This window comes from Tyto alba, unplaced genomic scaffold (genome assembly GCF_018691265.1).
Source record: "Tyto alba isolate M040663 unplaced genomic scaffold, T.alba_DEE_v4.0 Super-Scaffold_23, whole genome shotgun sequence".
Taxonomy (NCBI): domain Eukaryota; kingdom Metazoa; phylum Chordata; class Aves; order Strigiformes; family Tytonidae; genus Tyto; species Tyto alba.
In genome coordinates this window covers 28,838,237-28,852,327 of record NW_024881297.1, presented here as the reverse complement: position 1 = coordinate 28,852,327, position 14,091 = coordinate 28,838,237, and the positions used below count along the sequence as shown (strand labels likewise).

General features: G+C 56.5%; 1 protein-coding gene across 6 annotated transcripts in view; it reads right to left on the bottom strand.

Annotated features, from left to right (window-relative positions):
* Positions 1-14,091, bottom strand: part of LOC122153779 (histone deacetylase 7-like) — a 90,437-nt gene that overhangs the window by 46,618 nt on the left and 29,728 nt on the right. The window contains exon 1 of one of the 6 annotated variants that reach the window (XM_042796744.1): positions 9,912-10,099. The exons of the other annotated variants lie outside the window; for them this stretch is intronic. The gene's annotated coding sequence lies outside the window, so the exon portion shown is untranslated. Of the gene's footprint in view, positions 1-9,911; positions 10,100-14,091 lie in introns of those variants that run through there. 6 annotated transcript variants of the gene reach the window in all.

Below are 14,091 nucleotides of genomic sequence, written 5' to 3'. Positions count from 1 at the left end.
CTCCGCTGTGTCCCTTTGCTTAAGTGGCGAGCCCGAGGGGATGCCAACAGCTCGCTCCCCACAAAAACCATGCACCCTCTGCCTTCAAATCTCAGCCACTGCGCGGGTGCCACCACGCTGTGGACCCCACCACGTTGCTCTGCAGCCAGCATCTGTATTTTCACATGGTGATCAAACCACTCAAAGCATCCCAAAGGCTGCATTCCCACAGGAGCCTATAGCAAAGCCAGCATGGAGCAAGTCTTCAAGGAAAGGGAGTTATTCCAGCGCTGTGCTTCGTGACCAGCGTGGGATAAAGCTCAAAGAGGCACACAGAAGAATTCACTTGGGCAGCGCACGGACCAGCAGCACAAACCCATTAAGCCCCAGCCACTGGCAGGAGAAGTTTTTCACCGAGGAACCTCTGTGCCCTCCAGGCAGACTCCATGCAGAAGTTGTACAGCTGTCCCGAATTTGAAAGACAGATAAGGCTCAAATGATTCATTCAGTGTAAACCTTTATTTGTTCTTGCTTACCCAGAAGAAGCCAGCAGCTGCTAATGCTAAACTGGGCCAGCTCCCAAGCACAGACAAAGGCCTGCAAAAATGGGTTTAAGGAGGAACTGCTTGTTCAAAAAGCAATCCTAGAAGAGGGAGTTAGAAAGAGGGAGTGCAGCGCAGCGCAGGAGGAAGAGGAAGCCAGCGAGCACCTAAAAATAAATTTTAAAAAAAGCAGTCAGGCACAGGACAAAGGCCTCGTCTGCACGTGACTGTTACCCGCAGCGTAGGCAGGATGCGAACTCGGTACACAACACTCACTCCCCAGCAACCCCACGTACAGAGCCTCAACCACCTCCCAGCAAAAGCCATGGCCAGCACCTTTCGCCCCCAGGACAGGCTCCTTTCTCCTGTGCCATAAATCCCCCGGGTGCAGGATGCTGCTCCTGCCCGTGCCCCAACCCCAGCACGCTCTGCCTGAGCCTCGGTGGAAATCCATCTAAGCCCAGCAGAGCTGGCATCAGACAGCTTCTACAATAGTTTGAAAAAGTTAGAGGAATTTAAACAAAGTCTGGAAAACACGATCTCTCCCAAAACGCACTCTCAAAAATAGCTAAGTCCTGCTAAAGGACTAGCGAGGGGTCCCTCTGCATCCATCTACGCAGCACCTTCATCGGCTCTGAGCAAAAGCTGGTGGCTAAATGGCGAGTTCCCAATGAAACAGCCAGAAAAGGCAGAGCAGACAACAGAGGAGCCCGTCCTGTGTTTGCTGGTGCAACTGGGACTGATGCTGCCTGCTCCTCTGCTGTGGCTACAAGGCTGCAGAAACCTCCCACGTCGGCACCGAGCTGAGACCCTGCGTACAGGCGATCAAAACCTCGAAGCCCTTAACCTGCCCCAGCGGTGGCTGTGTCCACACACAGGTTAGAGCTTCAGCTCAGGCCCACGTGTGAGCCATTCTCCACGTGCTGTACAGGAGGACACTCCTGTGTATACCTTTAGCCCACCCAACTAGTCAGGATTCACGGCAGGAAAAAAAATCCCCCAAGGATGGGAAAGGCACTTACAGGATGGGCTGAACATCACCAGTGCAGCAGGTATCTTCAGCCTCGGTGCAACACTCTGAGAACATCCAGCTAGTTCCGCTCCCGGGAAGCCACCGCTCCGCATCCCACACTCACTTCTGCTTCACTCCTGCCGCCGACGTATCTGGCCATCAGTGCAGCAGTAAGACGCATCTGATAAGGCTGCTTGTAGATGGGTCAGATGCAACAGGCCACTTAAACTCTCACATATTGAGTCATCCCGTCTCCTGAGCCGTCTGCCTCCCCCGGAGCACGCATCGACTCCAGCAACTCTTATTTCATCCTCACGTACATACGGCTCTCTTTTTGAGCACGCAAGTCTGGGGCTGATGAGCAGGGCTCTGCCCAAGCCGTCCCTTCAAAGCTGCCATGAAACACAAACAGAACTCCTGCATGGCCTAAGTTTGCTAGTCTTTACCCTACAGTCCTTGAACTCATGACTACTGAGTAACACGGCTTGCTCAGCTAACCAGCAAGCTAAGAATAGAGACCTTGAAGTGAAACCTACTGGGATTGGCAGCTATTTTAAGCGCACTCAGCCGGCGGGGCAGCATGACATAAGAGGATATAAAGAGGAAACTCTGCACAACAACTCTCACCTCACCAAGATTAAGATTTGGGTAACAGAAGGTAGAGCCACCGTGCGTGCTTCTGAGGCAAAGCAAACGCCATGGCGAATCCCCAAGGCCATCTCCACACTGCTTTGCCAGCTCGTTCCTCAAAATCCAAGCCACGCCATCTGTGTTTGCAGCAGCGTGATACCAAGCGGGTTGTCCACGGGCACGGCGGTGCCCTGAGCGCCCCCAGAACCGGCTGAGCCTCCCAAGAACTGCACAGCTGGACCCCAACGGGCACCAGCCCAGGGTGGCCATTGCTTCTCCCCTCCTGGGATCCAGCAAAGCCCCAAGCAAACCGCCTCCCGTGCTGCCCACACCTCCTGCGCGCCGCAGCCCACGTGGAGCCGAGCGTGTTGCTGCAGGCTCAGCCTGTCCAGGCGCCTTCGTGGAGCAGAGATCCTGCTGCAACCGAGAGCTCACACACGGGCTGAGCTGAGCCTCAAAGGGAGCCGGCGCGACCAAAGCAACCAGACAGAGCACCCACAAACCCCAAGCCTGGTCTTTGCTTTCTAACCTCAAGCAGACCCTTGCAGCTCTTCAGTGTAGCACACCCTCATAGAAGAAAGGGCTACGATCGTGCCCAGTCACCAAATGTGTTTAGGAAAGATCTGGTCCCAGTTAGCAACCAACATTAAGATTAATGTAGGGAAATTTAAACGGCAATACTCAGAGCGTATTTGATTTCAACCCTTAGATACTGGGAAAACAAACATACAGGCTACAGTTTCTGGAAATCAAACTCACCACCTGAAACCGGTCCCTGCAGCAGCGCTCTCTGCTAGTTCACAGTGTGTCCATCTCGTCAGCATCTGCATCTGAATTACTGGTGATGCCAGCATTACTCAAAGCTTACTCCCAGCTTACTCAAAACTAAGAAATGTATTTTGTACTGGATTTTACACAGGAGTAAGTCATAAGCAGGGATTGACAAAGTCTACAGTGCTAAATATTTGAATTCCCCAAACCCACCAGCTTCGCCCGTTACGAAAACATCCTCCAAAACTTACCCAGGGCATCCGAGGGAACACGGCACCTCCAATTCCAGTTGTCATCCAGACAGCAACTGCTTATTAAGGCCTCTGTCAAACCGCCTGTATTAAACCACGGTTTCAAAGAGGCTGAGCACTCTGAATGAAGATCACAAGCCGCAGATTTGCTTAACACTGCAGTTCAATTATTAGAGTGGCGTGAGCCAGCGCTGCTGTCCTCCCTGCCTGCCCCATGGCAGCAGGTGACAGCCACGTGGCTGCAGGGACCCAGACAAAACCCAACCGCCCTGGCACCGTGGCAGGGACTGTCCCCCAGCACGGGGAACCCCTCTTCTGGGACACGGCCACCTCCGGCTGGTGGCAGCTCTGTTCTGCAACTGTGCTTTGAGGGACAGAAAAGCCACCAAGGACAAGGAGGATCCAGCCCGTCTCAGCCCCGGAGCAGAGGGGAGCAGCAAGGCCTCGAAGGAGGCTGGCCACAGGCACACGAGGAGTGCCCGGGAGTTTCGTCAGGCTTCGCAGCATCCCTGAGCCACGGGGAACTGCGGCCGCTCTTGGGCTTGGTCTTTGTGGAAGCAATTTTCAAGGCAAATTTTCAAGGCCCACCCTCACTTGGGGACTCCTCTACTGCTGCAGCGAGGTGTTGCTGCAGTCTCGGAAGAAGGAAAAGGAGGCAAGCATGATCTCGAGCTCAGCAGAAGCTGGGAGATGAGCCCCAAGGGAAGCAGAGGCTCCTGCATCCAGGCGCTCTGTAGTGTCTGCAGAAATAGTCAACCCTCCATCCTCGGCATCCCTGGGACAGCAAGGAGCCATGTGCTGGTCCCTGCCTCAGCGGTGGGACAAGGACAGAGAGGCCAGAGGACCAAGGGTGAGCCCACACAGATGGCTAAAAGGACACAGCAAAACTTGTGACTGAGCAAGGCAAGTGAAGGGGGAGAACGTTGCTTCTCCTCTGCTCTGGGCTGTCACGGGGAGGGAGGGAGCAGGGGTGCACTTCCACCTCAAAACAACCTCTCTGCTGTGACTATTCCCACCTTCCAGCCACTAGAAGATAACACTGGAAAGCACTGGCCTCTTAAGGGTTGCTGAAGGCAGCTACATGAAGAAAAGAGTCTATGGCAGGAACAGAAGAGACTATTTTCACTTGGTAGTTGCACCCCCAGGCTATGTATGGAAACATATCCTCTGCAACATAAGTGCATCAAGCCATGAGCAAACCTGGAGAATTTACATAAGCCTTGAAGTTTAGGATACGCATAAAGGAAGAAATGCAGAGAGCAGTCCTCACTTTGTCTCGAGTGCTTGCTAGGAAGTGACAATCTCCACATTTTCTGTGCTGCTCGAGGCTTCGCTCTTACGCAACAGCGGCTTCTGAAAAAGCAGCCTCAGCACCAACACTGTTTTCCCCTCCCTTGTGTAAGACATTCTCCTTTTGCGAAGGCTCAGGAACATCCCCTGACGAACTGCTCCCAGCACCACGTCCCAACTCCTTCCTGCAGCACCACGGGGTCCACTCCTGCCCCGGTGCCCTCCCCTTCCACCCTCCGTGGAGTTGAACTCCAAGGCAATTGCAGGACCACAGGATGCTCCCGAGGCTCCTTGGACACGCCGCTCTCCTGCGGAGAAGCAGATGGCCCAAGTGACTTGTTGACATCCTTCCAGCTACAACTGGAACACAACCAGATCACGACCCCTTCCTATTTTGATTCTATAAATGCCTACCACACTCCTTGCAGAGGGGGAGTTGCAGGAGAACTCGGTGTACTCAAATAAAAAGGAAGGTGGAGAAAGGGAATAAAAGAGGCAAAGTAGGAGAGGAAGGTGGGAGAGCAGATGGACGAAAAGTCCAGGATCACCTAATGTGACCCAATGAACCAGTACAGGCGAGAACAATCTTGTCAAGAAAGCCAAATGCACCGGGAAGCCCTACCTGCTTATTTCATGCCTTATAACATCAATGGAGTCATTTCTAAAATAAGCAAAGGTTTGGGTCTCGGTTTTGAGGCATTACTTCAGGATAACTCCAGTAAACCAGTAGCGCTTTTTTGATCCTAAGTTACACGCTGCAATGCACAAGCAGCCCTGAAGAGCAACCAGCTAACATTGCCAAAAGCCAGGAGCTGCGTACGGCCAGCAGCGACTCCCACTCACCCGGTAAACGCTGGGAGGGTGCTCTGGGCAGGCACCGCTGACGGGGACACCCTGCACACGTCAGAAAACTCTCCACGAAGAGAAATTAGTCTCTTCTGGAGGCCGACATGAGATATTCTCCACTTCCAGCTCTTCCCCCAACTACTTACCGCCTTCCTCCCGTTCCCTACCTTCAGCACCCACCTTTCCAGCACAGAGCCTCCGTCCCCCCGAAGCACTCGCCATCACTTACTGCGGCGCGGAGAGGCCGTGGGGTGAGCGTGACCGCCCGCCAGACCAGCAGCAGCGTTTGTTTTGCACTGATGTGAGCAGTATTTTGATCCAACTGTGCAACGCAACCCTGTGGAAGAGCTAATTCTCCTGCTGGCATGCGTTCCTACTCCTGGATACAAACACCTCATGGGACAAAGCCCAACAGATCCGCCTGCGAGTGAGCGATGTGGTTTGTTACTGTGCTGAGGTGCAAAAAGCCAGCCAGCCACCGAGACGACTTCATCATTTCTGCACTGAGCACTACTATCCACCACCCTTAGCCTTGAACGTGGATGGACTAAACTTTTAGGTTGAGGGAAGGCAAACACGTACGCGTGATGGATGTGCTAAGGTGTTGAAGCGTAACAGATAACAGCTACCTTGCTCCAGCCCCTCCTCGGGGTCAGGACCTCCGTGGAGATCCTCACTTTAAGACATTCCCCCCCTGCTGAAGACCTCTCTGGGTGACAGCGTAGCACTGACTCAAAGCTCTTTCCTCAGCATCCTCAGATATTGCCCAACAGGGACCACAATGACACGGACATATGGCACTCATACCACCCCTGCCACCTCATCGACTCGCTTACGGGAACTTCTGCACCACGCTGAGCACTCGCCGCCTTCAGCCCCACTCTGCCAAGGGCTGATGTGCCTTGGCACGAATTCCTCCTCCAAGGTGAGTCTGGGAAATTTCCAAAGTCAGTTCAACAAGCGCTTGGGCTCCGTTTGCTATTTATAGTTTGGCAACTGGGACAATGCCACCCAAGCGTACCAGCTTCACTTGCTCTGGCTAAACTCAAACCCAAACGACTGAATCCTGCACAACACACAGCAGCCTCAGAGCTGCCTAAATTCAGCACGCATTCATTCAGTGTTAGCAACTGCTGCTATATCTGGAAGACAGTTTCAAGGGAAGACAGAGCTCTCCAAGGCAGAGAAAGAAAACAAATCCTTAGCCTGCATTCTGCAGGACAGCACTGCTCTCTTAATCCTCCTCGGCTTGGCCTACCAAGACCCAAGTTTTTCTGCTAAAAAGTTAACATTAACAGCATTAGCAGCTCACACCGCACCCCACCGGCCCTTGCACGCCTCCTGAACTCTGTACACCCCCTTGAAAGCTTCGTGACACCACCACATCATACAGCAAATGTACCAACTCGGACCTTCTTTGAGTGACAGGAGTTGTCCCTAACATACTTCAGGCCTGGCCCTGCTCTTCAGGGCGGGCCATTCAGCAGAGCAGCCCGTATGCATCCAGAGAAAGGGAGCGGAGTGATTAGAAACAAACCACGTATTTTAAGGCACCAACAAAGGCAGGAAAACATTACAGCCATTCCGCGAGGCCGCTAGGCTGCAAGAGGCAGGGGTTTCTGCAGTATTTTTAGGGCAGCCAGAGCAGCAAATGAGAGACCAGCCATGCCGGCCAGGCGCTGAACCGCACGGGGCTCTCAGAGCCTCGGTCACAGAGGGCTGCTCGACTCTGACACAAGCCCACCCAGCTGCAACCAGACTCTTCAAACTCAGCAAGGCTGGGACACGCTTCTCTGGCTGTCTGTCACCTCCCCCCATTTTACCAACGACACAAAAGTCAGCAAAGAAGCTGCTAATAGGAAGCCGGCAAAGCCTGAAACTGGGGAAGGATGCAATCCTGCCTTCGGGGAGCATAGCAAGGTAATGAGACACAGACCCGGGGAAGGACTCAGCAGCTCGCAGCACTGACTCACCCACCCATCCTGTGCTGTCCCGTCCCTCTCTAGCAGAAAGCAGCTACGGGGCTGGATGGAGATCAAACAGTAATAAATCAGATCAGAAAAACTAAGGTCTTGATGTTTGAACCAGAGATCGAAGAGGAGATTCGCATGCCTCCCCTGCGAGTCAGGCAACGGGGCAGAAAGAGCTGCCTCGTTTCGGAGCATTGCCAACACACTTGTTTGTTTTTTCCCCTCCCCAAGGTCCCAGCTGTTAAATACATGATTGCAGGATCTCACAGACTCTTAAAAAAGTACGTATATTATTGCATCCCACGACTGGAACAGGAAAAAGCCTGAAAATCTGAGACAGAAAGATACCAAATATGCAATGTCTCCTTATTACTGACATTTTCAAACCTTATTTTGATATCAAAGTTTTAAACAGTTAAGAGTTTTGCAGCACTGGCTTTCGGCCTCCCAAGAGCTGTTTCTATCCCAGTGTCCCACGGTGAGAGAACTGTTTGGCTTAAGCCACGTATCCCAAAGCTATCGGTGCTGCCACTCACACCTCTAGAGTCACCTGCCTCAAAAGACTTTAAGCAATTAGCCCCTCTTCCCAGCGCCAGAATCAACCCGGGTCTTGAATCCACAGCCCGATGCAGTGTGAACGCAGGAACCAGGGCCAGAGTCGTGACATGCACGCTCCAGCCATCGCAGGCCTGAATTCCCCATCTCTGCCAGTGCCACAGCACAAATCCAGACCCGCAGCCTCATGAGGCCATGAAGTTTATCACTTTGCACTGAAACGCTTCTACCAGATCAGAGCTGCCCAGGACAGCACCCAGCACCGACCCAAAGCAGGAGGTTCCTGTCCGAGCCCCACTAGGATGCAACAAGCTACCTAATAAACAGCAGGGAAAGACACACAGGCACCCGTCCACACTCACCTCCGTCCTCCTGCTACGCTGTCCCAAGACGAGATACACACTTGCATCGACCAGCCCTAACGTTGTGACTTGTTCAGCCCCAAATGACATGTCCAAAAGGTTTAGGACCCTGTTCAGGACAGGTCTAACCTCATTACCATCCCATGTACTTGGGCCTGCTGAGCTTCCAGCCTCGCTGCAAGCACTTTTGCTGCCATTTTCATGCTCCCACTTCCTGCTCACATCAGGCAGTCGAGTAGGAAGTGCTGAAATTCTCCGGTCCTTGCTGCAAACCAGGAAGCGCTGGAGATCTCCTGAGAAAGGCCGTGATTTCCAGGCTGAAATCCTCTGCAAACATCTGGTCAGAGGTTTTGCACCCAGATCCTCAGAAAGCGGGGCCCACCCTCCCCGTCCTCCCAGAGCGTGCTGCTTTGACCATCTGCTAGAACAAACATGGGGCAGAAACCACTTACAGATCATCCAGTTGGGCAAAAACTACTGCACAGTCCAAATCCTCAGGCTTCCCTTTCTCCCCCACGGCAAGCAACACCTTGGCTCTCCTGCACACCGGCCACCAAGCCAAGTCCACCACACCTCAGCACCGCCTCTGCAGCAGCCTCCTGACATCCCATTACCCCGCAGAGCCTCGTAACATGTCCAAACCCCGGATAATACTTTTACCATGGAAAAAGGTGTGGGAAGATCTGCTTTTCGGGAGCCTGGGAATTGCCAGCAAAGGGCAAATCTTGGACAGCTTGCAGATCTGCGAGCTGCATTGGCTCGTATGCTCACTCTCCAGACAGATTTGGGCTACCTGAGGTACCGACAGCTCTTTTCCCAGCGCAGCTGCTCACATCCTTTCTCAACAAGGTATTTGGAGAGAAAGAGAGATGCCATTTCAGTAAGTACACTCAAGGAGGACACAACCCAGCAGAGCTGTTCGTGCTGTCGCTCCTCTGCCCTTAAAGCCTCGCTCCCTGCAAGCTCAGCTGGCCTTCAGAAGGAAAAAGCGACAGGATTAAGGACAAAAACGTTCCAGCAAACAACAGGCTCGGGTTTACCATATCCAAACGGTCTCGAAGGTAGCCACGGGTCCGCAGACCTCGTTCGACCCGATGAGTCGGGGACTCACGAAGTCTCTCCCGCGGTCCTTGTCCAGGCTTACACCCGCAGCCGCGCGCACGTTCTCGGGTGGGACACACACGCACACACCCCCCCCCCCCCCCCCGATTCCTCCCGGTGTGGATCAGCTGCTCTCGAAGCCGCCGTCCTCCGAGGCATCCCCAGCCACCAGCCCAAGCTCTTCAGCCCTGTGCCGGGCCGTCGGGTGCTCCCCTCGCCCGCAGCCTGGCACGACAGCTCGTAGTCTGACGCCGGCCCTACCGACAACTCTCCAGCGACACGGGGTGCACCGCGTCGACACGGCCCAGCTCTGGCTGGAGCCCGTGGACGCTGAGGGGAGTGTGGGTGTCCCCCCCCCCCCTCCTCCCCAATCCCCCCCTGCTGCGGAGGGGGCCCGGCTTCCCGGCACCCCTACACAGGAGCCCGCCAGCCCCAGGGGGGCAAGGGGGGCGAGCAGAGCCCCTCGGAGGGCATGGCCGGGCATCTCCCCCCGGGTGGAGCGAGGGAACCGGGGCCTCTTACCCTCCCCCTGCCCCGGGGGTGCCAGACCCGCGCCCGCCCTCAGGCCGCGGTGTTCACGTCCCCGCCGCCGCCGTGCCTACCTCGGGCGAGGGGCCGGGCCGAGGCCGGCGGCGGGGACAAAGGCGAAGCCGGAGCGTCCGAAGGCTCAGGCGGCGGGGCGGGGGGCGGCCCCCGGCCGGGCACGGGCCGCCATGGGCTGGGCGCCGGGCAGCGGGCTCGGGGCTCCGCCGGCGGCTCGGCCCCACCTGCACCGCCGCCCCCGCCCCGGAACCGGGCGGGGAGGAGCGGAGCGGCCCGGCCCGGCCCGGCCCGGCCCGGCCCACGGCGCGTTGTCTGCGGGCGGCACCGCCCCGCCGCCGCGGCCAATGGCGCCGCCGCCACCGCCCCCCGGGGCCGGGCCGGGCCGGGCCCAACCGCGCCCGCCGGCGGCATCGGCACCCCCCGGGGGGGAACCGCGGCGGGGACGGGAGGGTGGGAACCGGGGGGCAGCGGGGGGACCCTGCACCCGGGACCGGCGTGGGGACCCTGCACCCGGGACCGGCCGGGGGATCCTGCACCCGGGACCGGCGTGGGGACCCTGCACCCGGGACCGGCCTGGGGACCCTGCACCCGGGACCGGTCTCAGGATCCTGCACCCGGGACCGGCCGGGGGATCCTGCACCCGGGACCGGCCTGGGGATCCTGCACCCGGGACCGGCCGGGGGACCCTGCACCCGGGACCGGCCAGGGGATCCTGCACCCGGGACCGGCCTGGGGATCCTGCACCCGGGACCGGTCTCAGGATCCTGCACCGGGGACCGGCCGGGGGATCCTGCACCCGGGACCGGCCTGGGGATCCTGCACCCGGGACCGGCCTGGGGATCCTGCACCCGGGACCGGTCTCAGGACCCTGCACCCGGGACCGGCGTGGGGACCCTGCACCCGGGACCGGTCTCAGGATCCTGCACCCGGGACCGGCCGGGGGATCCTGCACCCGGGACCGGCCTGGGGACCTTGCACCCGGGACCGGCGTGGGGACCCTGCACCCGGGACCGGCCTGGGGACCCTGCACCCGGGACCGGCCGGGGGACCCTGCACCCGGGACCGGTCTCAGGATCCTGCACCCGGGACTGGCCGGGGGATCCTGCACCCGGGACCGGTCTCGGGATCCTGCACCCGGGACTGGCCGGGGGATCCTGGACCTGGGACCAGCCTGGGTTCAAACACTTGGGACCAGCCTCAGGATCCTGCACCCGGGACCAGCCTGGGGATCCTGGACCTGGGACCAGCCTGGGTTCAAACACTTAGGACCGGCCTCAGGATCCTGCACCCAGGACCAGCCTGGGGTTCCTGGACCTGGGACCAGCCTGGGCTCCAACACTTGCAACCAGCCTGGGTTCAAACACTTAGGACCAGCCTGGAGGCTCAAACTCTTGGACCAACCCAGGGATCCTGCACCCAGGACCAGCCTGGGGCAGAACTGGGATTCACCAGCTTGACCCACGACGGGGCTGCCGGAGCTGTCCTCTGCAGAGCCCCTCAGCCGGTCCCGTAGCCCAGTTGGGCTGGCCAAGCACCTCCTGTGCCCCAGGATCCCCACGGCCTCGCGCCAGGCCTGGGCGCTGCCACCCATCGCCCTGCCAGCGCGTGTTCCTGCAGCCACCCAGCACCCAGCCCTCCTCCCGCCGTGCCCACGCACGGGGCGGGCAGCATCGCACCGTGCCGCAAGCAGAAAAGCATCATCTGGGCCACGGCTGGGAAAAAAAAAAAACAGCAACAGCCCAGCGGGACGTATAACCCACCGCCAAAATGCCTAACAGCATTGACAGCCGGCAGCTCTGACTGCTGGGGCTGCTGCCTTTGGAGGGTCACTTGGACACGTCATGCCATCCTTGGTGTACGTGCCTACCTCAAATGGAGAGTATTTCAGTTCTGTCTTAATGTCTTTTTTTTTTTTTTTAACATCATAGAAAAGTCACGCAGTAGAGTGCTTGCTGAATTTAACCTCCGCAGGTTCAACATCTCCTCGCCAACCATACCATGTTCGGTCCTACCAAACTGATCCCACAGAGATCGGGGAGCCACAGAGAAGCTTCGCTACACCTTATAAATCCCAGAAACAGAAAATACAAGGCTCAGGTTGGTTACATGCAGGAACTTAAGAAACTTGGCTCTTGCAGCAAGAGTTCTTCGGTAAGAAGCTCTGCCGTTACTGCAGCTTTTTATCTCGCTTTGCAAACCTCCTGGCTTGGGCAGGACGCTGCACTTTGCTAGAGAGAGTCCGGCACAATTCACAGACACATTTAAAGAGGAAAAAGTAGGAACTGTACACTTAAAAATCTCTTGCGGCTGGACCCTGAGCCCAGATTCATTCGGTTAATTAAGTTTTGGAAAAGACTCTTCCACCACAGATTTACTTACAAAATCTGAGCTGTATGGCAGCACGGAGGATGCAAAGCCGAAAACACAGAGCTGTTTGGGCAGATTGGTGCCATTTCCTGCCTGTTTCCTTGGGCCTCGGTTGCCAACGATATGTCCTTTCAAGTGGCCACATCATTTGGATTTGATGCATCTGGCTGGTGAAATTAAGGGTGGCTCCAGAAAGATATGGGATGGGCAAGCAGGAAGAAGCCATGAAGGTTGCCAGCCTTTTCTACTGCTATTTATATTAGTCTTAAGCGTATTCTCTTTGAAAATTAAATACTGTTAATCCCGAATATTATGGGGATCACAGTCTGCCTTAAATTTAAGGAGCATAGCAGCTCTTTAATTGAAGTTAAGCAAAACATTCCTTTTCAGAGCAGTAGTTGCAGGTGCTCTAAAATCCTCATGCATATTTAAGTTGTCTTTCAACCATCCAGTGTGTAGCATCCCAGGTTTTTGGCACTCAGCTCAGGCTTCAGTACCTCCCGTCTCTACACCCCCTTGGGACTGAGCGATGTTTTCTTTGCAAAATGCCATTCTTGCAGCCACCCTGGGACGGGCAGATGTTTTGAGGGTTGGAGTGCTGGTGGGAAGGGACCTCCGGCGGCTCCAGCCCAGGCTCCTGCGCAGAGCAGCACCCTCCCCAGCACCACGGCAGGGTGGTTGGGGCTTTGCCTCGCTCAGGCTGCTCACCTCCAAGGACAGAGACCTTCCACCTCTCTGCACGCCCACCCAGGGCTGCGAAATATCCCTGCTTGTCCAGCCTGGGCCAGCCAGCTGCAAACTCTCCCAGATGCTTTCTGTCATAAGACGTGGCACCGCTGGGAATAGGCTGACTCAGCTGTCTTGCACTTGCCCTCAGGTTGTGGTAGGCTGTGGTTAGACCTTTCCTTCACCATCTCCTCTTCCCCACCCTAACACTGAGCAGCTCCCCTCACCTCTCCTTGTAGCCCCCTTGCTCTCCACCCTGACCATCTCAGCAGCTGTCATGCAGATGCAGTAACCATTAGAGCAAGACCCAGAAGTCAGGTAGCTCACCCACGGGAGCACCTTCATCTCCAGGAGGAGGGAGCCACATTGTCTCATACCCAACAAATATGTTATTATATAGAGCAGACCTGCTTCAACAGGAGGGACCATGAGCACCTTGTTCCAGCAATCCCTCGGATGAGTGGTTAGAAACACCCAGGGAAAGTGGGAATACGGTTCAAGTCCTTGTCGCTAGAAGCCAAACTTGACCTTGAGTCCCCTCCGTCCTGGGTGAACGTCCAAGCCACCAAACTGCTGAGAAAAAGGCCGGCAAACAGGCTGGCAGAAGGCCCTAACCCGAGGAGAGCTTTGCACACCTAATTGGAGGTAGGCACTTCTGCATAGCCCCGAGTAAAACTCCTAAACTGCATAAAATTGCAGGCTTAAGACACACCTTTCTCCTGCGCGTTTCCCAGTGACTCGCCCATCACCCTGCTGCAGGAGCTCGCCCACAGACCCTCTCAGGGGTGTCGGGGCCAGGATGGGGCAGTTCCTGTCGCAGCTGGACACAACGGGGTGAGGAAGGGGTGAGCCGAGAGCAGGGCAGCGGGAGCAACCCCACGCAGCCCACGGTGGGGACCTGGAACCTCCAAGAACGAAAATGAGCCAAATTCAGAGCGAAGGAGGTGGTGCTCAGCGGCTTCAAATCCTGTTCAAAGGCACGGTGATATCACCCGAGATTTCCTTACTGATGACGGGGTGAACAGCCTGTGACGGCCGTTCTTCGGCCGCAGCTCCTCGGCGAGAGGACAGCTGCATTTCCAGGAAATCCGAAGCGCGGGGGGGATTCTCTGACCGCTGAACTACACTTCTCTTTTCCAAAGAAGA